This window comes from Rutilus rutilus, assembly GCF_951802725.1.
Source record: "Rutilus rutilus genome assembly, chromosome: 12".
NCBI classification, from domain to species: domain Eukaryota; kingdom Metazoa; phylum Chordata; class Actinopteri; order Cypriniformes; family Leuciscidae; genus Rutilus; species Rutilus rutilus.
The window spans coordinates 31,991,746-32,015,805 of NC_140217.1; the positions used below are offsets into that span (position 1 = coordinate 31,991,746).

Here is a 24,060-nt window from a genome sequence, read left to right on the forward strand (position 1 = left end):
AAATGTATGTAATTCATTCATCATTCATATGAAACTCATTATATAATGAACATCAAGGATATCTGTCTGTCTGGAGAAATACCTGAAGAAATCGATCTGTTAGAATTCTCATTCATCTCAATTGCAGTTGCTCAGCTGATGCAGGACTCCCCAGAAGCATGCGGTTTGAAATTGACATCTTTTCTTCTGAGTGGATAATTACTTTTGAGCTGGAGGAAAGGGACGTCAGGAGCAACAGATCTGTGGCGCAGATAGGTCTAATTTCTCTTTTTTTAAAGAAAACAACTGTAAAAAATAACTATATAAAAATAACACTATTAAATATTTGCTTTTTTTTTTTCTAGAATACCCAGAACTTTTAACCTGCAGGGGCTAAGAGGGCCATGCTAATCTGTAAAACCTTGACCCTTTAGTTCTATGTGACCAGATATTTAAAGGTACACTCTGTAGCTTTTGCTCCTCTAGAGGTTAAAAAAACAAAACCGAATGCATTTTGCAAAATAACTTTGTTTTGGTTGTGCTTTGGCTCTGCGTGACTGCGGATGAATATGATTTTTTTTCTCATAACTAAAAAAACTAGAGAAATTATCCTGCTGCTCATAAAACATTCACTACTAGACTTAAGAGAAGAGAGCCAGTTTAGATGGAAAAGATCTCAATCTTACTAGCTGAAGACGTTACTGTGGCTATACCCTTTAATATACTTCCTTAAAATTCCAGCTATACCCTTTAATATAAGGCTACAACCACCAAAATGAAATGATCCTTCACAATAGATAGATAATGCTCTCTTACAATGAACTCTGTTAGAGAGCTACATATGGCCATTTTTACAATACAAGTCCCTCAGTTCTTTTCACCATCTCTGAAAGCTAAGCCAATGTTGATTCTTGTTTATTACGAGCTCTGTCTTGTTCTCTTTTTGCCAGCAGACTGTTCTGTGTTTTCCTATGGGTGATTCCCCGTATGCGTGCTCCATGCAAACCTTTCTCACTCGTTGTGACACCTAACCACTGCTACTCCCACACCATACACCTGAGCAACTTTTCTCTTTTCCACTTTTCTGTATGACGAGACACGCACGGGCGAGTGACATGTACGCAATTTCAAGCGAAAAAAATCCCGACAGGTCTAAAATATAAACCCTTATAATAGGCTTACCAGAGTGAATCATGATAAGACAAAAATGTGTTTTGGAAAAAGGATTGATGTGTCGATTCAATCGTTTTTTAAATGTTGTTAATTTTGAACTGAAAAAATTACATAGTGTCCCTTTAAGAGATTATTTTACCACTCGCTTTTGAACTGTTCCCAATTGTGCTGTCAAGTGTAATCAATAGTGAAGGCTTCCTGAGCTCAAGGTTTTTGATGCTCATCCAGGCAGATAAACAAACTCATAAGCATGCACAAGCACTGTAAACTATCTTTGCATGCAAGTCGTATCGCTTCTTTCTTGTATCAGAGCTCCACTCTACACAATTCTCTTAATGACTACACGACTAAAAACATTCTTTCGAAATGATTACACTAATTTACAATGCTCAAAATGATTACAATCCACAGAACAATCAGCTGTAAGCTCGAGGCTAGACTGTAGTACATTAAAATTAAGATATGAAAATTTGCATAAAATATGTAACAAAAATGAACTCACTTTTCTAAAACTGAAAATTAGTGCTAATATTTTTTTTTTGCATGGGCTATTTTAGAGTAATAAATGTATTGTCGATGTTGCATATACTGTAGTGTACGTATACGGTGATTAAAATAATGTTCACGTCCTTTAAGAATTGCTGTAATTACAAGATTGCAACTGAGCTTCTCTTAAAAGCTGTCCACATCCTTCACAATAATTTTTTTTATGGCAAAAACAAAGAAAGCTCACCACTGGCTATAATAGCATTTAAATAAATGCTACTATATTACATTTTAAATGGTGTACATGTGACTGGCTTAGGAAACATGCACAAAAGTACTTGGCACCATTTGTAACCCTTTAATGGAATTAGCTAAAAATTCTTTGCATTGGATGCATTTCTCAATGGGAAAAAGTCACTCACTGCAGTCAAATTGTAGCAGTTCTGCCTTTTCTGTTATTTGTTGATTCTCCTAGTTGATTTCTCGTATATTTTTGAGTTTACCCTTTAGCCCTTGAAGGTTTTTCTCCCCCATTTCTCTTCCCTATGTAATATACAGTATTGCATCCCCTCTCCTTGTCTAGGGGACAGCAGAATTTCCCTGTCATTTGTAATTATTGGTCAAGTGTTTACCATAAGCTGCTTTTAAATTGATTTTGTGTTTGTTTGAATGTGCACTGTAGGGGCAAGATAATTTAATCTACTCAAGGTCTAAGGAAAAACAACACAGAAGAGACGGGAATGTAGGTTTAAAAAAAAGGGGGTTGTGTGCAATCAGTATGGTAATTGAAAACAGAATGCAAATACAGATCAAAAAAAGTGACAGAAAGTGAAATACAGCAGCTTTACTGCTTCACAATTGCTTGATTATTGTTGTCCACAAATGCACACTGCAATTTTTTGAGTAGGCAAGCCTCTAAAATAGGTAGATAGATTTCACACACATTAAATGTGGCATTTCCCCACAGCAGTGTGGTATAAAAATATGCTAGCCTCCATTTTCTTTTAATTTCAAATCTCTGATATTATTCCTTTACTGTTTTATCTTTAAAATGCTATTCTTCCAGCTTTCACCTCCTACATTGCTCCTCTATAGGCCTATCTTTGTCTTCTCTGACTTGCACCATCTTTCACTTTTCCATGTGTCTTGTATCTCTTTACCCTCTATTATCTATGTCCCCTTCTGCCTCAGGCTGGAAAGCTCCTGTGCTTGTCATCCATAGTCATAACACCCTGACTTTGGGTTGGGAAATGCGCTCAAGCAAGCAGGGGGCTTATCATCAGAGCCAAGAATCAAAAGGGATGTGCACACACTGACACTCCCGCAAATCCTTCTGAAAACACTACTCTCTCTCACACACACAGCTTTCCATTGCAACAGAATGCACATATAGTATTGCATATGAACTTGTTTTATTTCCAAAATCAGAAGGAAATCTTGTTGATTGCTTTGAAATCCTTTTTGTCAATCAGTTTTACACATTTTCAAAAGTCAGTTTTCTGCTCTACTTAATGTGCTTTTGTTTGTTCTTGATGCACTGTGCAAAAGAAACAATTCCACAAATCACAGTCTTTTAAAACTCGTTTTTCTCTTTTCTTTGAATGCTGAAATTCTTTCAGCTGATTCAGAAAAGTGGTCATATTAAATGTCCTTTTTTTGCATCTGAGAAAACGAGGGCCATTTAGCATTTGAAACAAAACATAGTTAACATTAGTTTGCATCAGGATGATACTTAAGGAATTTTCCTAAACTTACAAGACATGATTATGATGATTATTTATCTATTAATTCTCATTTAAAATCTCCATCCATCCTCCAAACAGCTAGTCCTGTATATAGGGTTGCAGGGATGCTGGAGCCTTGTATTTATGTATTCAATTAGTTATGCATTTATTTTCTGCAACATGTTTTTGCTGGGGTCTGACTGACTCCAAACAAAAACATAATTGAAATGAATTAATTCCGGTCATATTTCAGAAATGCGCATGCCTACTTTGTGGTAAAATAGAGAGATAAACCTGCAAATAATATTTGACTGGATTTTAAATAGGTTAGATTAACTTTATATGAAATTATGAAACTTTTTATTTATGAAGTTTTTTGGGGGGTTAAATAAGAGTTCATTTCTAAATTAACAATATTTTTACATATGGAAAAAACAAATATAGTCTTAAAATAAAATAAAAACAAATACTGATGTTCAGATTACGAGCTCAACCCAAGAATGCAGATGCAGAAATCTTGCGACACTGTGATGTAGGCAGTACTGCAGTGTTCATCACTTGTTTATGATATTTTCTATGCCATGCTAGTCTCCAGTGGAGGTTGATATTTAGGGAGCTTGAGCAACATGACCAATCGATAGCAAAACAACACCGACCAATTTGCTGTGATCCCTGAGGTGCTCCACTGCAGTACATTGCTTCGTGTTAGTCTGTCTTCTACAGATTTTACACATATGCCCATCCCTTTCCCTATTTTACCCGTCTTCCAACGGCTTCCTCACCCACACGAACTCCCCCAAATGTGAAAGCTCATTGATCTCGGCCCCACTGGAATTCAAATCCTTAAGCCTGAGCAGAACACTGACTGGGCAGTTTGTTGCCCGAAAATGCTACCAGACATTCGGCTGTGAGCACGGAAACATGTCCCAGTACAACTCTGCTCCACTAGCAATGTCTGTCCAATCTCAGTTCAATTCTGCTTCCAATACATTCCCACCAAGGGAAACAAACAAACCAGTCATGACCTCTTCGTAATTCCCTGGAACATTGCCAAGAACTCTTGGGTTTAGAAACTTGCTTATTTTCAGAGAACAGCATAGCATAGAATTTGAGATGTAAAATGGAAACTTAGCTTAGAAATTATAGCGAGAGATAGGATAATTAAGTTGCACTCTACATCACAATACCGCTTGCCAGCTGTGGTGAATAACATTTATTCCATGACTCACATCATTACATCTGCTGCACACAGTTGGTGTCAGTCCGCACGCATATGTGTTTTCTTTTTTGCAGCCAAGAACTTTTGTGTCTACAAAGGTAAGTTATCATTCTTTTCAATGTTGATATTTTGTATTTGACATGACTGTTGTTTAAAGTCAACATGAAATGGCTTTCACAAAGCCATTGCACCTCCATAATGTGATGCATTTCCATCAGGAACTGATTGTGAATGGAGCCAGACCTGTCGAGTCTGTGTGACTCTTCTGTGAATCTGAGGGAACCACTCAGGATAACATTCAGGTACCAGTAGTTTAAATGAATCTTTAGTTTTGTACATTGCAAAATGGAAAGCACTCTTCCTCAGGCAGCTCTACCATTATAATTAAAAACGTGTTCAGGAGAAAATAATCTTTTAGTTGGCAGACATCTTGGGAAGAAAATTCCATGTCAGGATGTGCTGTCACCATGAGTATCCCAAACCCATATAGTGTGTATATGTATAGTGTGGGCAGATCATCTTGAGAGGCAGGCCAGACTTTCAGAACACCCAACACCCACTTTTTAGGATACTTTTTGTCCAAGATTTAAAGGTTTTGATAACTTAGTCAAGTTCGTCATCGATCATCCCAATGATAACACCACATATAAAAAAAGAAGTTTTTTTCAGGTTTGTGTTCTGTTTAGTTTGTGTCCCCAGTTCCCTGTTTATTTCCTGTCTTTTCCGTAGTTGACAGAGGCTTTGTCTGAAATTGCCCCCTATACCCTTAAATAGGGCACTATTTAAGGGGACAGACATTTGCAGTGGTGTCCGAAACCATAGTGGACGTTATTGAGTGCACTTATTCAATCCCACAATGCACCACAATAGCAAGTGCACAACCCATGTTCGCTCAACGGCTAGAGAATACCCATAATGCACTGCGAGAATCTGTTGATGAATGAATTTCCGCGTCTGACCAGAAGAAGTGTCCAATGTGGCTACAGCATAATATTATATAGGTATAACTTCCTTTTTAAATGATTGTTAAATAGTTTAATTAAGGTTTATACATAGTTTCCATGACAGAGTTTAAGATCAATCTTTTCATTACTACTGGAGCTGCCAGTTCGCTAAGTTTCAAATTATGATTAAACCGCAACCACAAATTATGCAAAAGCGGCAGCCCTTCCGGCGCACTCAGTATCCGAATTCTCTCACCCGTTTTCATTCACTCCCTCAAGTGATTAATTGATTAATCATACACAAAAACACCAGGGATGTGTGTTAAGAAACTACATTTTGATCTCATATCGACTTTAAAGTTTTCTTCACATTCTACCATGCAAAATAGGATCCATGTGACCTTTCGATCAAATGACCAGTGCATCTCACAAATGATTCCCTTCTGCGAATGACAACACCAAACTATTGAAAATGTTAGATCTGAAGATGGTGTAATCCTTTCAAAGCAGTGTCTGAATTAGTTCTGTGCTGAAGGTGCTTAATTATTAAAAGGTGTCGCTATGGTGCCGGAGATAATACTGCTGTATTTGTTGTGTTTCTAAGTCTTGTTTGGTCTACCAGGCGATGATGGAGAAAGGTCACAGTCATTAGATGAGGCTGACTCCTGTCCTGTGTAGAGAAGGACTGCAGAATCTCTCCAGCGTACGCAAGCATGTCTCCTTTGTGTGCTTGAGGAGAAAGGATGAGTATACTGCAGATTCACTGAACAATATCAGTGTGGATGTCTGGGAATTTAAGATCTAAGTATGGTTTATTGTTAGGCACAGCCCCTGTGCATGATGCAATTTTCAAAGTTAAACTACTTTTAAATTGGCATGTGTCTTTTTAAATGGTGGGATGAGGAAGATTGACAAACTTGGTTATAAAATGCATTTGCTGTGAACTGCAGGCCAGTGGCAGAGGTAAGTAGAGGAGAAAATGTAAACTGCTTGTCTCCAACATAAAGCACAGTATTGACTGAAATGCTTATTCTGAAACCAGTGCACAGAATCTATTACAGGTGAAACAAGGGGTTTTTAAGTAGGTTCAAGTGTGGACAAACCATAATAAGCTCTTAAATTAGCTTGTTAGGATCGTAATCACGTGGAGATTTGAATAATGAGTATAAATTAAAGGATTTGATTCGGTCAGCATGAGTGTGTTGAAGGAATCCGAGAAGGAATGGACCGGAATGAAGAGTAGCAGAGACTTTGTGTAAATGATTCTTACATTGGCGACTCATGAATAATGCATTGCGGGTGAAGGAGAATCAGTCAGGTATAAATATAGTCTTTTGTGTTGTGTAGTTTGATGATAACGTAATTGCTTCCTCTGTTAGCGTGTGCAATTGAATTAATTTTTATCGATTTATAGCAATAACATTTTTTTATTTCGAGTAGAATTTCAGAACAGAATAGTGGATGGATGATGTAAGTAATATTATTGATTAATTTACCACATTAATGCTTTCAGTTTCAGACAAAATAATAGGCTTTTGGCAGTTGAAATGGGCTATTCCTAGTGAAAAGGGCCGGGAAACTGCTATAAATCATCAATAGTGGCCTTTGCCATATCTAAGCACAATCAAGCTAGTGTAATCTGAATTATGCACACTAATTGACTATATGGTTGAATTTTATATATTTGATGCCTGTTTTAGTGCAGCCTGTATAGTTTAAAAAATGTTTTTGAATAAGTGACCTATTCTCTCAGACAGGTAATGTCAAATTTATATACAGCACAGTAAATGTCAGTTTCATTTAAGAAATATGATAATGCTCAGACCCAAATCAGTGTATTAGCTGATGAAGACAGTTGTGTTTTTGTGTTATTTTCTGACTAAATTACATTTCTCCCCAAGCCAGTTGTAATCCTCAAGGAACAACTAGTAGCATTGTGAGTATTAAAAAAGCTTATGAATTACAGCAGCAGTCCAACCACTGACTGTACGTGGGACAGGTTAAAATAAAGTTCAATGAATTCAGTTGTTTTTCTCAGTTTTGTCACCATGAGGAGGAGAGAATGCGATCAATGTAAATTATAGAGATATTAACAGCAATCATGAGCACAAAAGAGTTAATTAGCCCATAAAATAAGCTTATTATCTGCTTATTCTCACATGTCGTATTCTACTTTATTGGCTTTTGTGAATAGAGCTTAAATATGAAATTGGGGCATTTAATGATCACATGATCAGTAATGGTCACCAGCATTTAAAACGACACGTTCACAGTTTATATTATAGTTTACTTTTTCAACAGTCTAACTGTAACTAGTACAGTATGTCTTCATCAGCTCAGGATAAATACACTGGATGGGTCTGAACATTATCATACTTTTCAAATGATTTTCAAAATGGAAAATGTGAACAAAAACCCATAAATAAGTATTTTGAATGCCTGTTTCAATGAATATTAAATATTACCAAACAGAAAAAAATCACACAAACATTATGGATGTAAGTCATTACCACAAATAATTAATTATAAAAACAATTATAAAAATCTTTATTGTTAAACTCTTATAAACTGACAAGAAAAATTGATATTAACAATATTTTAATAATATTATAGGTATACCAGGGGACCATGAGAAGAAAAATCTTGAAATTTAGCTTCTTAGTTTTAGCAGTGACACTTAAAATTGTATCCTTGTTTTGGTTTTGTTTTCAAAAACATTAGTTTGAGATGAAACAATAACCAATGGATCAGTAGTTGATAATATTGATATATCAGTTGATAATAAACCTGTAATATAATTGAAAATAAAGAAGATATGAGGTCTTATTATCTCTCAAAGTAGATGTGCATGTGCGCCACTCACTGAGAGTTTCAAGTTATTTTTGTTCAAGCTCTGTTTTGATGTTGAACTTTCTGAAATGAAACCTTCCTTGTGTTGTTTCATGCTTCATTTAAAGCGGAATGTTATGCAAAGATTCAGTTTCCTGCACTTGGGCTTCGGAAATTGGGCTTCCCTTTTCGTCTATGATTATTGAACACAAATCGTTTGTTGGCAAGTTTCACTTGAGTAAAAGCAACTCAGAAATGACTTTTCCCACTGCTTTTAGTTATTGACCAGCCATGCAGTGGACCATGTATAGTTGAAGGGCCTGCACCAGAAGAGAACCAGATTGATTGCTCTGATTTTCTCCCACTGCAATCTCACGGGCGGAAAGGTGAGTCTGCTCCCATGATGCATTGCCTCTCAGGCGTATGTGACTCCCACAGAGCTCTGTTCCCTCTTCACTTCTTGACCCTTTCTTTGAAGGGGTGACATTTTCAAATAAAAAGGAGACAGAAGTAAGTAAACACTGCACTGAGCAAACTCTGTAGCCAAACATGTATTTCAGAAATATTAGTATTGCTGCATGAGGCATAAAATTATGATTTTATGACCGTATCATATGATATTGATTAATAAATGCTAAAGTAACAGGATCTTCATGTTACTGTCCTGAATGTAAACATGATATTATTAAAAAAAATAAACGGCACTTGACATTTTCCTATAATCTAATGTCAATAACTGATGGCGATAACACTCCCTCCTTGTTTTTACAGCTGATTCCTTATTGAAGAGCCTTCTATTATCAAATTTGCTTTTCATCTTTACACCTGAATGGTGCTGATAAATGTAACACCGAAGCCTTGTGACGGCAGATGGCTGTATGTCTGAAGCTCTTGATTAGCTCATAAAGGCATAGAAGCAAACATCAGCGGGCGATGAGCGAGAGGACCAGGATGAACCATGAAACTGATGTGATTCGCCCGTTCACAAGAACACACAGCTGATCAAAATATTACAATCAGAAGACATTAAATGAGGTATTATAATGTTTATAATTATATGTTTATAAGAGAGCATGCACAAGCCTAGTTCTCCTCGTGCACGCTCTGTTTACAAGTTGCTGTCGGTGTGTGAATTGTGCCAGGGCTAGCATCGCTAATCATAGCTTACATTAACTTTTACTAGCAGTGATTTTAAATGGATTTCTCCAAATAGCATGCCAAACTTTACCTGTCGAGTAGAAACTTCGCGACTGAGGCATCAGTGGGAAGCCCAACCTGTGCTTTTAGCGCACACCAGCGTGTGAAATATTCACCCCAAAACACTCTGGTCTTGCTTCTTTCTTCAGAGGCCTTTCTCTTCTTGTCATACAATTCGTAGACACTTTTTCTCTTGCGACCCTCAGACATTTTGAAAAAATGTACATAAACACATCACCCGAATGATTGACAACTAGGAGGACCAATAGTCTTGATGATCCACCCGGAAAAAGAAAATCCTCCACTATACCTTTAATGTATTTAATTATTAAATAGTTCAATATTCTTCTTTTTTATTTTTATACTCTTAGCTACAAAGGTTCTTTTTTGGCATCATTGGTTCCATGAAGAGCCTTTCCATTACATAAAAAGTTTTTTTTATATATTTAGTGGAAAAGGTTCTTTAGATTATTAAAATGCTCTACACCAAGAAAAAAAAAAAAGGTTCTATTAAAACTTAAGTCCCAAAAAAGGGTTCAATGACATTGCTGTGAAAACCCCCTTTGGAACCATTATTTTGGAACCTTTTTTTTTCTCTCGCCTTTGTTGCCTTTGGCTTGCTTAGTTGGGAACATTTAATATTCAACAATATAATTGATCTGCCTGCAATGACACCATTATATGAGAACTGAACTGAGCTTGTGAAAGTGATTGTTTCTAATATGACTGCAAGTGAAAGTCAACTATATTTTTAGATTTTTTTAAGAGAAAATGTAAAAATGTATTATGTAGCCAAACATGTATTTCAGAAATATTAGTATTAAAGTTGTACGTCATTTTGGACAATTTGTTTGGTTTTAACTGACCTTTTTTTTTTTGTCAAGTTCTGAGCATTTTTATGTAGCTGGAATGAAAAATGGGAAAATACCAGTAACATCAAACACAGAGTGCACAAATAGGCAAAAATATGTACATAGTGTTGCTCCACAATAGAATTTCCTTTATTTGTCAATTGGAAGAAAAGCCCTAGGGAGAGAAATAACCCTCATGCACCAACAATCACATCTAATTTGTGTTCAGTATGGGTTCTTTTGTGATGCTATGGGAGATATCTGCCATCCCACAAGTCACATTAAGGTAGAGAAGATATGGAGTAAGCTACTGTAGAATCTGTAACATCCAGCTTGATCCCAATCTCTTCTGCTGCTTCCAGATGGCCTTGAGAAATTGAAAACAAACCATCCTGCTGAGGATTCACAACAATGCCTGATGAGCCGCTGAAGCAAGACATTTTCAGGTTATCTTGCCTCGTTTCTCCTTCTTGCAGGTCCTTCGCTCTGCTTGTGTATGTGAAAGTGACTGTGCTTTCAAGAGAGAGATATGTTGTGTTTTTGTGTAAATGTAAAACTAGATTTGTATAAAAACTCACACATAAGTCTCTGATGTATAAACATTATTTATTTGTTTATTCATTCATTTACAATTCTGATTTTCTTTTCAGGTTTTGTCCTTCATATGATGTAGCCAATAATCTGTGAACTTGCAGTTCATGTGATTTATGATGGTGGAGTGTATCTCAGGTACCCCCTGATCTTTTTTTATCATCAATATACAGACTTCAAAATAACCTGAATTGCTTTTCACCAGATGATGGTTGAACTTCAGACTACCTAAGCTATTCTAACCGCTCCATCAAACCAACAGTTCCTGGGAAAATTAAATGTGATTTTATGCAGTGCAACACACTGAGGGCTAGAGCGGAAATGCACACACATTTACACTGCTTAATACCACGGGAGTAGTGGGTTGCGACTTCTATTTAACACATGAAAAAATCCCTAATTTAATTTAGAGGGAAAGAGTGCAGGAAAAATTGAAAGTGAGAGAGAAAGCACATTTTACAGACAGAGAAATCCTTCAAAGCATAATGGATAAACCTCTGACTTCTACCTCTCCACTGTATGACAGTCTCTGAACACACTGTGTTCTGAGTTGTTTTCCTTTAGTCTGTGTAATTCCAAATCCATTCAGAAGGAGAGGTGCGCAGCTGGCTTTCGCAGATCTTGATTCTTTCTTGTACTCTACGTGCTTTACAGTCCCATGGGGGAATTTCTGGGAGCTGTTCCGTTTGTGCGAGCCCTTTGATCTATGAGATTTCATTCATCTTAATTTTTACATTAATTTCAGATTAGTGCTCTATTTAATTATAAATAATACAAATATTAGAAGTGAGCAGCTGCAGTGGAGTTGGATGACATTTTTAACACTGCCTGCAGAGAGTTTACTTCCTTCTAAATAAATTAATTTGGATTTTAATGAATTTTTTTAATGCATCATTGCTTGTGTCTATTGAGACCATTGAAGCTGATTCTTTAGCTTAAAACGATGTTGAACATCAACCATCATGCACAATTCTGCACTTGTTGTAATCCTCAAGTTCAGAGCATACGGCTCATTTATGAATCAACAATTTTTATAACATTCGCTTTCATAGGTCTTCCACACACATAATATGCTTGACGTTGATTAATCAAGTTGAGCGTGAAGCCTTGATCATGTATTCCTATTAATCATGCTCGTCTGGAGGAGCTCTTTTACTCCGTGTTTAATTACAGGCAATTGTGTTTTGACAGGGTTTTTTTTCTGGCCTAATGTCTTATGTTTATTTGCATATTTGCAAAAGGTTAAAGATTACCAATCATTAAAAAAGGCTTACCAATCAGTCAAACTTTTATCAACTTTACTAGGAATTTTCCTTCATTTATTCCTTTTCTCAGTGCTTTGGAGCAGCAGGAAGGAGTGGGGTAAGCTGTGCCACTTCTTACCTACTCATAGTTACATCACACCCTTGAACGCTCACCTTTTATCAAAAATAATGTTGTTGCTGTTTTTTTTTTTTATTAATATTATTAGATTAAATTAGATTATAATAACATTATTATTACCTGAATTCTTGTCAATTTGCATGAATTGACAACATGCAGGTCAATTTTTTGCATAGGGAATTAAATGAGGTTTAGTTTCAATAAAATGTCTTGTATTGATGCAAAATTGCCCTGCAGTCATATCTGCCTGGAGGGCAAAACAAGGCTTTTCTCCATTGATCGCAAGTCATTTTCACCAGGTTTGTACTAATATAGTAAGACAGTGATATTTAATGACCAAATTCAATATGCACCTTATTGATAATGCATACTTTGCACAGGCAAGCAGATGAACCCAGAATATAAATGCAACATGCAGTTTCTCATTAAGTGCTTTAAACCATTATAAAGAAAGTGCTTAACCATTCAGCGCGTTGCGTTAAATTTTGGACACATCTGCTCACTTGTATATATTATGCATCATCAATAACATGTATACTGAATTTGATCTTTTAGGCTGCATCACTTTTAGTACATCAAGGCACTTTAAGTGTTTTTCAATGTTAAGCATTTTAGAATGCCCTGCTTTTTTATTGATTGAAATACTGCAGTCCAGTGCTGCTGTATATGGGTCACAAGTGGCCAAAATTTTACTATATTATATCAAATTATATTTCAGAGAGTGCAAAAAGGACTTCCTGTGACGCAGCTCACCCCATGTTATGGGTACATTGAATTAGGTGTATATGTGTACAGTTTACAAGAGCAGATACTGTGGTGCTGGATCTATAGATTCTTGTTCTGTTTATACATTTAAATGAGTTCCACAGGCTTGGGCTGGATGTCTCAGTACAAACTGAATTAAAATCAATGCGGATGCATGAAGTATGCAACTGTTCTCCTTCCTCATCCTGCATCCTTCGACCTGTCTGGTAGACAATATGGTAGCTAACAGAATAACAGCTGAATGTGCTGCATCTGGCCGAGAACACGTCTGCCAAATGTCACCATGATTTACAGTAATATTAGTAGAATTTATAGAGAATCATTATGTCTTCATGTGTGTGGTGCAATAGAAGGTTGAGAGTGTTGAATACCAAGATGAAAATGACAAATTAGCGTCGGGGCGAATGAGGGAAGCCAATTTGATGGCTTTGAATTTGTCCTCTGAATGCTGCTTTCCAGCGTCACTGCGACGCCATTATCAGGTCGACATTTGAACAGCTTTAGTAAGCATCATTTGCATTCACTGCCTGCACTTGCCATAATTGCAGCATGGGATACTTTCTTAGTAACTCAAAATGAGAGTCTTGCTTCATGTTGATGAAAGCCACACTTGCTTCAGATGATCAGGGCAAAAAATTTGCTAAATTTGTGATTTATCTATCATTTAACGTAGATATTCTAATTCCAGTTGGTATCTAGTTACTGTATGGGTTTAGTGTTTCTGCAGGCACAGATTTGTTTGAATTTGAAGAAAACACTCTTGACTATGGACAGTCTAGGGGTTAACGTTTCAGTTGGTAGTTTCAGTAACATTTACTTCATAAAAATGACTCCCCGGAGATTTGATATTTATTTTAAAGTGTATAAAATACCATTTCATCAAAGCATAGCCCCATATGCATCCTCAGAGGTCTGAGCAAAGCCCTGAATATTCACTGACCCCCTGTTTCACTTCAGACGAAACAAAAATCTATATACATCAAAAGCAGTGTTGGAGAGTAACTAGTTACATGTAACTGCGTTATGTTTAATTTTAATAATTTAATGCTTTACAGTTACTAAGAAAAAATCTGTAATGAATTACAGCTACTTGTGAAAATGTTAACGATTACAAAGGGGGTTACATCTGAATATATGTTACAGTATATGATCACGCTATCATTCATATCATATCATTCAAGGGATATTAAACCATTCAAGCACGATAAGACGGAAAAATAAGAACTTATTTACTGGCGGCCACATTCAGTATAGGGACAAAAACAAAAGTAGGCTATGCCAAAATGTCCGCTTTGTCGAGTATCATCATAAGCACAGTCTTAAATGAGTTAAATAAAGCCTTAAATGACAGTAAAGACTAGAGTTGTGAGGACATCGCCATGTCATGTGCGGCCGGTCTTAAAGGGACAGCAGCCTAATAAACCCTCTGCTATGATGTCTGTCATTAATATAAATAAATAATGTTAATATTATTAGATTAAATTAGATTATAATCACTTTTTTAGATTATCATTTAGCATTCTTGAACCAGTGTACTTTAGAGTCACGTTATACTACTGTATGTTTCTCATGTAAATCATAATTATTATTATTACCTGATTTCTTCCTATGTTTCTTCTAATGTTAATGTGTTTCACTTTAATATTAATGAATACATGCATACATTTTTTTATATAGGGAATTAAATTAGATTTAGTTTCAATAAAATGTTTTGTATTAATGTCACATTGCCCTGCATTCATATCATTTTGACTAAAATTAGGCTATCATCACACATTTAACCCATTTAATCCCAAATTTTTCTCAGACACAAAAATATCCAAATCATGTGTCATTAGTATCCCTTTGAAACAATCAATCATAATTTTTTTAAATTTTCATGGAAAAGTATGTGAAAAAGTGTGTTTTATGATCGGTCACAATTGTGACCGGTGGGATACTGTGTTGTATCAACCATTGGACAGACTGAATATAGGTCTATTTGACCTGTGCGTGTGTTTGTGTGTTTGTTTGTGTGTGTGTTTGTGTGTGTGTGTGTGTTTGTGTGTGTGTGTGTGTGTGTGTGTGTGTGTGTGTGTGTTTTTGTGTGTGTTTTTGTGTTTTTGTGTGTGTGAGTGTGTGTGTGCGTGTGCATAAGAGTGTATAAAATCCTTATAAAATCCTTGAGGCCACGAGATACTATCTTGAGGCAACGAGAAACTATCTTGAGGCCACGGGATAGTGTCTGGAGGCCACGGGATAGTGTCTGGAGGCCACGGGATAGTGTCTGGAGGCCTCGGGATAGTGTCTGGAGGCCACGGGATAGTGTCTGCAGGCCACGGGATAGTGTCTGGAGGCCACGGTATAGTGTCTGGAGGCCACGGGATAGTGTCTGGAGGCCTCGGGATAGTGTCTGGAGGCCACGGGATAGTGTCTCGAGGCCACGGGATAGTGTCTGGAGGCCTCGGGATAGTGTCTGGAGGCCACGGTATAGTGTCTGGAGCCCACGGGATAGTGTCTGGAGGCCTCGGGATAGTGTCTGGAGGCCTCGGGATAGTGTCTGGAGGCCACGGGATAGTGTCTGGAGGCCACGGGATAGTGTCTCGAGGCCACGGGATAGTGTCTCGAGGCCACGGGATAGTGTCTCGAGGCCACGGGATAGTGTCTGGAGGCCACGGGATAGTGTATCGAGGCCACGGGATAGTGTCTGGAGGCCTCGGGATAGTGTCTGGAGGCCACGGGATAGTGTCTGGAGGCCACGGGATAGTGTCTGGAGGCCACGGGATAGTGTCTGGAGGCCACGGGATAGTGTATCGAGGCCACGGGATAGTATCTTGAGGCCACGGGATAGTGTCAGGAGGCCACGGGATGGTATCCTGAGGTCACGAGATGGTATCTCGAGGCCACGGGATACTATCTCGAGGCCACGGGATACTGTCTCGAGGCCACGGGATAGTGTCTCGAGGCCACGGGATAGTGTCTGGAGGCCACGGGATAGTGTCTCGAGGCCACGAGATAGTGTCTGGAGGCCACGGGATAGTGTCTGGAGGCCACGGGATAGTGTCTGGAGGCCACGGGATAGTGTCTGGAGGCCTCGGGATAGTGTCTGGAGGCCACGGGATAGTGTCTGGAGGCCACGGGATAGTGTCTGGAGGCCACGGGATAGTGTCTGGAGGCCACGGGATAGTGTCTTGAGGCCACGGGATAGTGTCTGGAGGCCACGGGATAGTGTCTGGAGGCCACGGGATAGTGTATCGAGGCCACGGGATAGTGTATCGAGGCCACGGGATAGTGTCTGGAGGCCTCGGGATAGTGTCTCGAGGCCACGGGATAGTGTCTCGAGGCCACGGGATAGTGTCTGGAGGCCACTGGAGGCCACGGGATAGTGTCTGGAGGCCACGGGATAGTGTATCGAGGCCACGGGATAGTATCTTGAGGCCACGGGATAGTGTCTGGAGGCCACGGGATGGTATCCTGAGGTCACGAGATGGTATCTCGAGGCCACGGGATACTATCTCGAGGCCACGCGATAGTATCTCGAGGCCACGGGATACTATCTCGAGGCCACGGGATAGTGTCTCGAGGCCACCGGATAGTGTCTCGAGGCCACGGGATAGTGTCTCGAGGCCACGGGATAGTGTCTGGAGGCCTCGGGATAGTGTCTGGAAGCCACGGGATAGTGTCTGGAGGCCACGGGATAGTGTCTGGAGGCCACGGGATAGTGTCTGCAGGCCACGGGATAGTGTCTGGAGGCCACGGGATAGTGTCTGGAGGCCACGGGATAGTGTCTGGAGGCCACGGGATAGTGTCTGGAGGCCTCGGGATAGTGTCTGGAGGCCACGGGATAGTGTTTCGAGGCCACGGGATAGTGTCTCGAGGCCACGGGATAGTGTCTCGAGGCCACGGGATAGCGGGATAGTGTCTCGAGGTCACGGGATAGTGTCTGTGTGTAAAATTAGGTAGAAAGTTAGGTAGCAGCAGAAAGTAAGGTAGAACAGTTAGCCTATGTGTATTAGCATGTTGATACAATGGGTTATCCCACCGGTCACTATTGTTGCCGTTGACATGTTTGTGAGTTCTATGACCACATTAAATAAAGTTGAGTAATTGCAAATGCATATATCAATACTAGACACCTTAAACATGATGTGTACCAAAAATCTATGTCCTATCTTTATGTTAACATACTTTAATAACCTTTTCTTTGGGAGCTTTCTTGCTGCCATCCTCTTCTCTTGGCGCAAACAGGAAGTAAACAGCTCTGGTCATGTGACAATTTACAGTAAACATGCGACACTGCACATATTTCATTGAGACCCTTTATTATTTCAATATCTGCTGGAAATGCATTGATAGATCATTCAGTAACATTTTTATAGCCTTAGAAATGAAACATTTTTTTACGGTCACTATTGTGACCGGTGGGATTAAATGGGTTAATGGATAAAAAAATTTCACGGCTCACATATTTTTACTTCGGTCTCCTGAGTTTATAAAGCTTCAGTCACTGAGAGGCTGTAAATACTTCGGTTCATTTTTGGGAAGAGGTGAAAACTGGTGGTAGCGGAAGTTGAATGGTTACCTCAGGGAGAGGTGAAATTTATAACCCAAGGGAGGTATTTTTAGACTATAGTTCCTTAATGGCAGGTTTTATTAGCTTCCTTCTCACAGGCAGAATGCAGGAACTGGACTAAAATACTTAATGGACTAAAAAATAGAATGACATAATTCAAGCACAAATTACCATATTAGAGCACAAATATCACTGAGTTCTACAATCCTGCAGACCTAATGCATAGTCAAAAATTGACAGTGTTAGTTTATTGATATCATTAGTATCAACAAGTTTGTTTTAATTTTTTTAGATGTAGATTCAGATATGAGAGCTTAAATCAATAAATATGGCGGATTATCACACAAATACAACTTTCATAACATCAATATCTCACAGAGTAAAGAAAAAAGTCATTAAATCATGAGAAGTAAACATGTGCTTGTTTCTTGACCACACTGTGGCCATTTAGCATTCTTGAACCAGTGTACTTTAGAGTCAAGTTATACTATGTTTCTCATGTCACAAGCCTAATGATTTGTGCTTCTGTTTTTCCAGAGTAGTGTTGCAGTTTAAATTTAAGAGGTGCATAGGTTTTATGTGGTGGCGCTTGTTTAGCTTCCTCCAGGGATTTTACTGTTATGATGCCATAATTTTGCCCTCTCCTTCAAGTTTCAGTTTGTATATAGCTTTGAGGATATGGGACCTACTGTCTTGACCTATATGGTATGTGTTTGCAAATCATAGATCATATTTTAAAATAGAGATCCTCTATTTCTTTGCTGATAGCTTAAACAGGCTTATCTGCGTGAAGATCTCTTCCATCCACATAATGAATTGCCGTGCAACACTATAGGCTCAAATGAGGGAATTTTTCACGTCAGTCGCAAAATGTGTTTCGCAATGGACTTCACTGATTAAAATGAATTTCATTGTCATGGAGATGTCAAGAAGTCCACAATGGGAAGGAGGAAAAAACAACCTTTTTGGGACAGATCTTGGAAAATTACGCCTGTTTTAATCCCAAGACTTACTTTAAATGAGTCTATAGAGCCAAAGTGCTTAGCGTGCATTGTGTCCAAAGTCATTATATTCGCTCTCTGTATATTTTCCAGCAGTGTGAAAAATTCTTCAACACTTTATAATCATTAAAAGGTTGTTTTAGAATAGGAAGTGATTTAAAGGCCAGTGTTTTTATCTGTTGACAGATGCCATATGATCAGGGTGTCATTATCAGTTTGCCCCAGACATTAGTCGCTTCTTCCAAGAATTTGCAGCTCGCAGTCACCTTCCGTCTCACGTTATAGGTCATTGTACGTTGAAGCGATGTTCCCAAGAGATTTCTATGACTAAACATTATTTGAATGATTGTTTTCACATTGGGCTATTGTGGTTTAATCTATTGCAGATTAACTTGGATCACATGTAAAAAGACGAGCGGAAGACCTATTAGTGTCGCATCTTTTCATGTACCCTACAGACTCATAGACTGTATTTTTTCGCAGTTGTTTTGTTCAGTCAGGGTGCAGGTGTGATTGAAGACATATAAAGTGTGGTGAAGAGTGGCCTCTTGACAATTTCAGAGAATCTAATGCTGTTGTTGCTTACCTGTAGTTTGCCTTTCAAATGCACATCAGTCTCTTTAGGGACCAGACATGCATAATCTCAATAATTTTTCTGGTCTATAGTATTTTTTTAGTAAGGAGGAGAGAAGTTTCAGAGAGTCTAATGCAGTAGTTATTTACTTTTCAGAGTAAAATAATCTGAGCAGAGTCTGACTTAATGCTTGAGGTGAGGTTAGCCAGAGAAGCATTCAGATTTCTGTCTCCGAGCTGCTTTTACTGAGTCTAACATGTAAGTGCTTTTATTAAAATCATTGATCAATGCCCTGATGTATTTAGGCGTTCGGAAGTGATTTCATGCTGTGGTAACACCTCCAAGAAAACTAATTAGTCTAATGTTTTTTTTGTACAGTAAAGAGACAGTAAAGGCAGATTTCATATTAAAAGATTAAAAAACAAAACATTTCAAATAAATGCTGTTGTTTTGTTGTTAAATGAAGAATCCTGGAAAAAGAAAATCACGGGGTTCAGCATTCATAATAATAATAATAAATGTTTCTTGGTCACAAAAATCAGATTAAGAATTATTTCTGAAGAATCATGTGTCTCTAAAGATTGCAGTAATGGCTGCTGAAACTTTAGATTTTCCTAAACTTTAGATAAATTCATTTTCTATGGAAACAGTTCTATGAAATGTATGAAAGCATAGCAGTGTATATTTATATAGGGAGCAATACTACCACTGATTTGCCCCAAGCACTGAGAGCCAAAAAAATTCTGAATTTACAACACAATTGAAAATGGAACCATTGCTAAAGCCAATCCAAATACACTTTAGTTTGAACTCGTTCTCCCTTCATGCCTCTGCTTCATTTAATCAGTCAAGTGCTCACCCTGCGGGACACAGTGTTGCAGGTTTCAATAGTTTATGTCCCCCACCATTGGCTTTTTCCCTATACTCTCTGGGATTAATTATTGTTGCACCTGAATTCAGATTCATTGAAGTCCTGTTTCGTTTTCTCTCCGTCTCTTACCATCACTGCTGGCACCAGACACTCCAGTGAATAATTTTTTCTAGTCTATGTAGAATTTTTTAGAAGGGATGGGAGAACTCAAGATATTCAGTGGAGAATGGAGGTGAATTTTAAGAACTGCCCTTCACTTTTCCACACTCTCATTATGGCTGTGCTGCTTTCAAAGTTATAGCCAAACATGGTCTCTCCCAGAAGGTCACAGTGCTCTTCCTAGGTCTATTTGTTTGTGACTCTCTCACTTGTGGCTACTGTCTCTCACTAGCTCTCTCGTGCATGTTTGTTGAGTCTGTCAGTTATGCAGCAGCATGTGTCAATGGGTGCATACCAAATGTGAACATGTCGATCCTCCTGTCTGAATGCCGCACACACATTTCATCAGGCTGAGCATAAAATAGGGTTTATGACGAGGTCAGTCAAGGACACAACACGTTTCTTGTGTTTAAGTGTGCATATGCACAATACCCTATAGCCTGAGGGAGGCATGCTAAATGACAATTAATACTATAGGTGTTAAATAGCATTCATAATAACAAAATCCTGCTAGTCACACTTTATATTAGGTGTCTTTAACTAATGTGTGCTTACATAAAAAAAAGTGTACTGATTGTGTTCATTGCATTGCAAAACACTTTTGCTGCTATTGAGGTGGGATATGAGTAAGGTTAGGTTTAAGAATGGGTTAAGGGAACGCTCAACTGTCTAACTATAGATGTAATTACAGAAATCAATTACACCATGTGCACAATAAGTGCATTGTATCAAATTATTAATTTAAATGTTACAGCCTGATCTCATGAAATGCGTCTCTATAGCACACATTGTATTTTTATAATTTTTTTGTCCAATTTATACGTGGAAATGAGTTTTTGCGTGCATGATGCACAGTTTTCGCGTGCATATGATACGCACTTTATGCCGTGTAATACACACCACTAATCCTACCCCAGGGGTTTACAGTGCGTATCATATGCATGTAAAAATGAATTTTCGCGTATAATTGCACGATAAATACAATGCGTGCTATAGAGTCTCATTTCATGAGATCGGGTTGGTAGATTAAAGAGTAGGTAATTGCTACAAATTAGCATTTTAATCATTTCAAAACCTAAATGTTTTCAAAATGAACACGTAATGATCCTCAGCTCATTTCGAGACATGATAACCTGCTGTTCAGTGAGCGAGTAAGTGACCTGAACTAATTCAATTCCTACTGATTTGCCAACCCAGCTTACGTTGCATGCCAGTCTGACTCAAAAATGGTTCTTTCTATTTCTGTGTGATCCTCAGGACATTTCTAACAGATTTGCTGCTTTGTAGCCCTGAGCTCACTGTCTGGCCATAACACTGCTGATATCAGGAGGACCAGAAAATCGAGGGATATTTGGTGAGGCTGAGAACATCGAATGAGTGACCAAGAGGAAAAAATGTAAGATGTTGAGAAATATATCATGCATGCCCCACTCACTATGCCCCCAAAGGGTTTTAAATTATTTTGGACATGTTAGCAAACAACATGTTTCTTTTTTGTCACATATACTTTGTTTTCATGCAATATATCAAGTGTTTGAAAGGCATACAGAACTCTACAGTACTCCAGAATGCCCATTCAAACCGAGAGGGCACGTGCCCTTCTCAAATCTTTGAGAAAATTAGTTCCCTCGTTTTAGTAAATCATGGCCATGTTGTACTAATTCGTTCCCTCAATTTGATTTGAATTAAAACGAGGTAACAAAATAGTACATGGCCACGATTTACTTAAACTAAGAAACAAATTCTTTATTCGTGGTCACAATAAATATATTTTTGGTTGCATGTCATGCACTGGCTCCTTAAATCAGTCCAAAATTTTACTAAATATAAAGTTTTAGCTTTCTGTGAAAATGACTTTTGCAGATTGACCAAAATCAGCGTGTCTTTAGGTCATCTGTGTCTCAGGTGCGGCACGTTTCTTTGAAGGACTACAGAGAACAGCCTCTGATTTGCAAAATGCTCTGTCAAACGCAGAGAAAATATGCAGTTTTAACCTTGTGGGTGTCCAGTACTTATGTTTTAAATTCATTTGTTTGGATAAGCTACTGAATATGTGGCAGCCAGAATCGATGCAGGACCGTGCCTCCTCAAAATAACTAGGTGGACCCCTGCTGTATACTATAATATTACAATTTGCAGTTTGAACTGCAAATTTGAATTGATATATATTACAAAATAAGATTTTCCTTCATTAGAAACAAAGGATTGATTTGTTATAAAGTTAGACCCCGGGCTTTCTCTGTATCAATATACTTCTTTGGTCTCTTAGACTTCCTCTCTCTTTCTCTGACAGGCTAATAAGGTAATTTTGTTTACTAAGAAGATTAAATTTGTTTCAAGTAAATGAGGTGTTGTAGGCTGGGATTTGCTCTTCTTTGAATGTGGTTGGTACGTTAATTCCCACACATCCAACGTACACTTCATTACACATTCTGGACTTTTTAAGTATATTAACAATTCTGTGGGTGTATATCATCGCTAATCTCTTGTTTTTTCTTCATAATTGAATTATATTGTTGTAGAAAACCTCCCTTTTATATCACAAATTAAAGTCCTATATGAATAATAGAATGTGTATGAAAATTATGCATGCTCTATTTCATTTTGTTTATAATGAAATCTGATGCAGAGGTATTTTACATCTCATAAAAAATGTACAGATGTTTTCTTATACCTCATCTAGCACTTGCGAGAAAATGCTCTGTATCGAATTCAATGGCTTTGGCAATTTCCAAGTCCCATTTTCAGAGAGTCCGGATTGATCTGAAGATCTCTCTGAATGAGACGTCTTCATTCACTTTATGCCTTTTCTTATAGAAATACTAAAATATGACCATATCCAATTTCATTTGAGAATAAGCCCTCACATCTTCTATTTATGAACCACCTTCATGTTATTTTCATCTTATCTAGGTGCTGTCAGAACAAAAAGAAAAATAACCCTTGAGAGCAGTGAGATTCTGGAAAGTGATGCTATCTCACTCCATAAACAGCTATAGTTCTGCACGGTTTAGAAATACTTAGCGGAGCCTGAGCTGTGCCGTGTTCGTTTCATTTACTGCTGATTTAAAAGGAATCTCAACACTGGCCTCCAAATATTTCATTTTGATGTTTCAGGCCTGTCTTGAATTTATATCTGAACATCTGATCCAGTGATATCTTGTCATGCTTGTCTATGTTAATTCTCTGTCAGCCTTGAAGTGTACAACACCGCTGCCAAAACCCCCAGAATGCATCACTTCACGCATGCCAAGATTTAGGTGTGCTTATCATGACTGTTTTCATTAGCATCTGCATGTACGCTATCGTTTAGCAAACATGCCCCACAGGATAAATTTTTATTTTTATTTTAACCCTCTGCACAACACTATTCAAGAGCCCTAATTTTGTTTAATACATTATTTGAATCTGTAAACGTAACATAAAGGTACATAATGTAACTCAATACATCAGTCAATACATCATCATTCCTTCTTCCAAAATGAGTTTTTGTCTTATCCCACCCTGATTTACTATGGTAAGCCTACGTACATATGCACACACACACTCGCCCGTGCGTGTTTTGTCATATCTGTAAATTGAGAAAAAAGTTGCTCCGGCTACTTTGACGTGTGTGTGGAGAAAGGTCGACAAGGAGCACTAAATCTCCAACCTCCAGGGAATCACACATTTTTTTTAAAAAACAGAAGAGAGTCTGCTGGCAAAAAGAGAACGTGACGGAGATCATAATAAAATAAGAATAAACATTGGCTTAGCTTTTCG

General features: G+C 38.0%; 1 long non-coding RNA gene across 1 annotated transcript; it reads left to right on the forward strand.

The window, feature by feature from the left end:
- Positions 1–9,269: 9,269 nt before the first annotated feature.
- Positions 9,270–11,104, forward strand: LOC311301366. The gene is made up of 3 exons (XR_014629449.1): positions 9,270–9,389; positions 10,765–10,848; positions 11,053–11,104. It is a non-coding gene; the product is annotated as an uncharacterized lncRNA (long non-coding RNA).
- Positions 11,105–24,060: the final 12,956 nt, after the last annotated feature.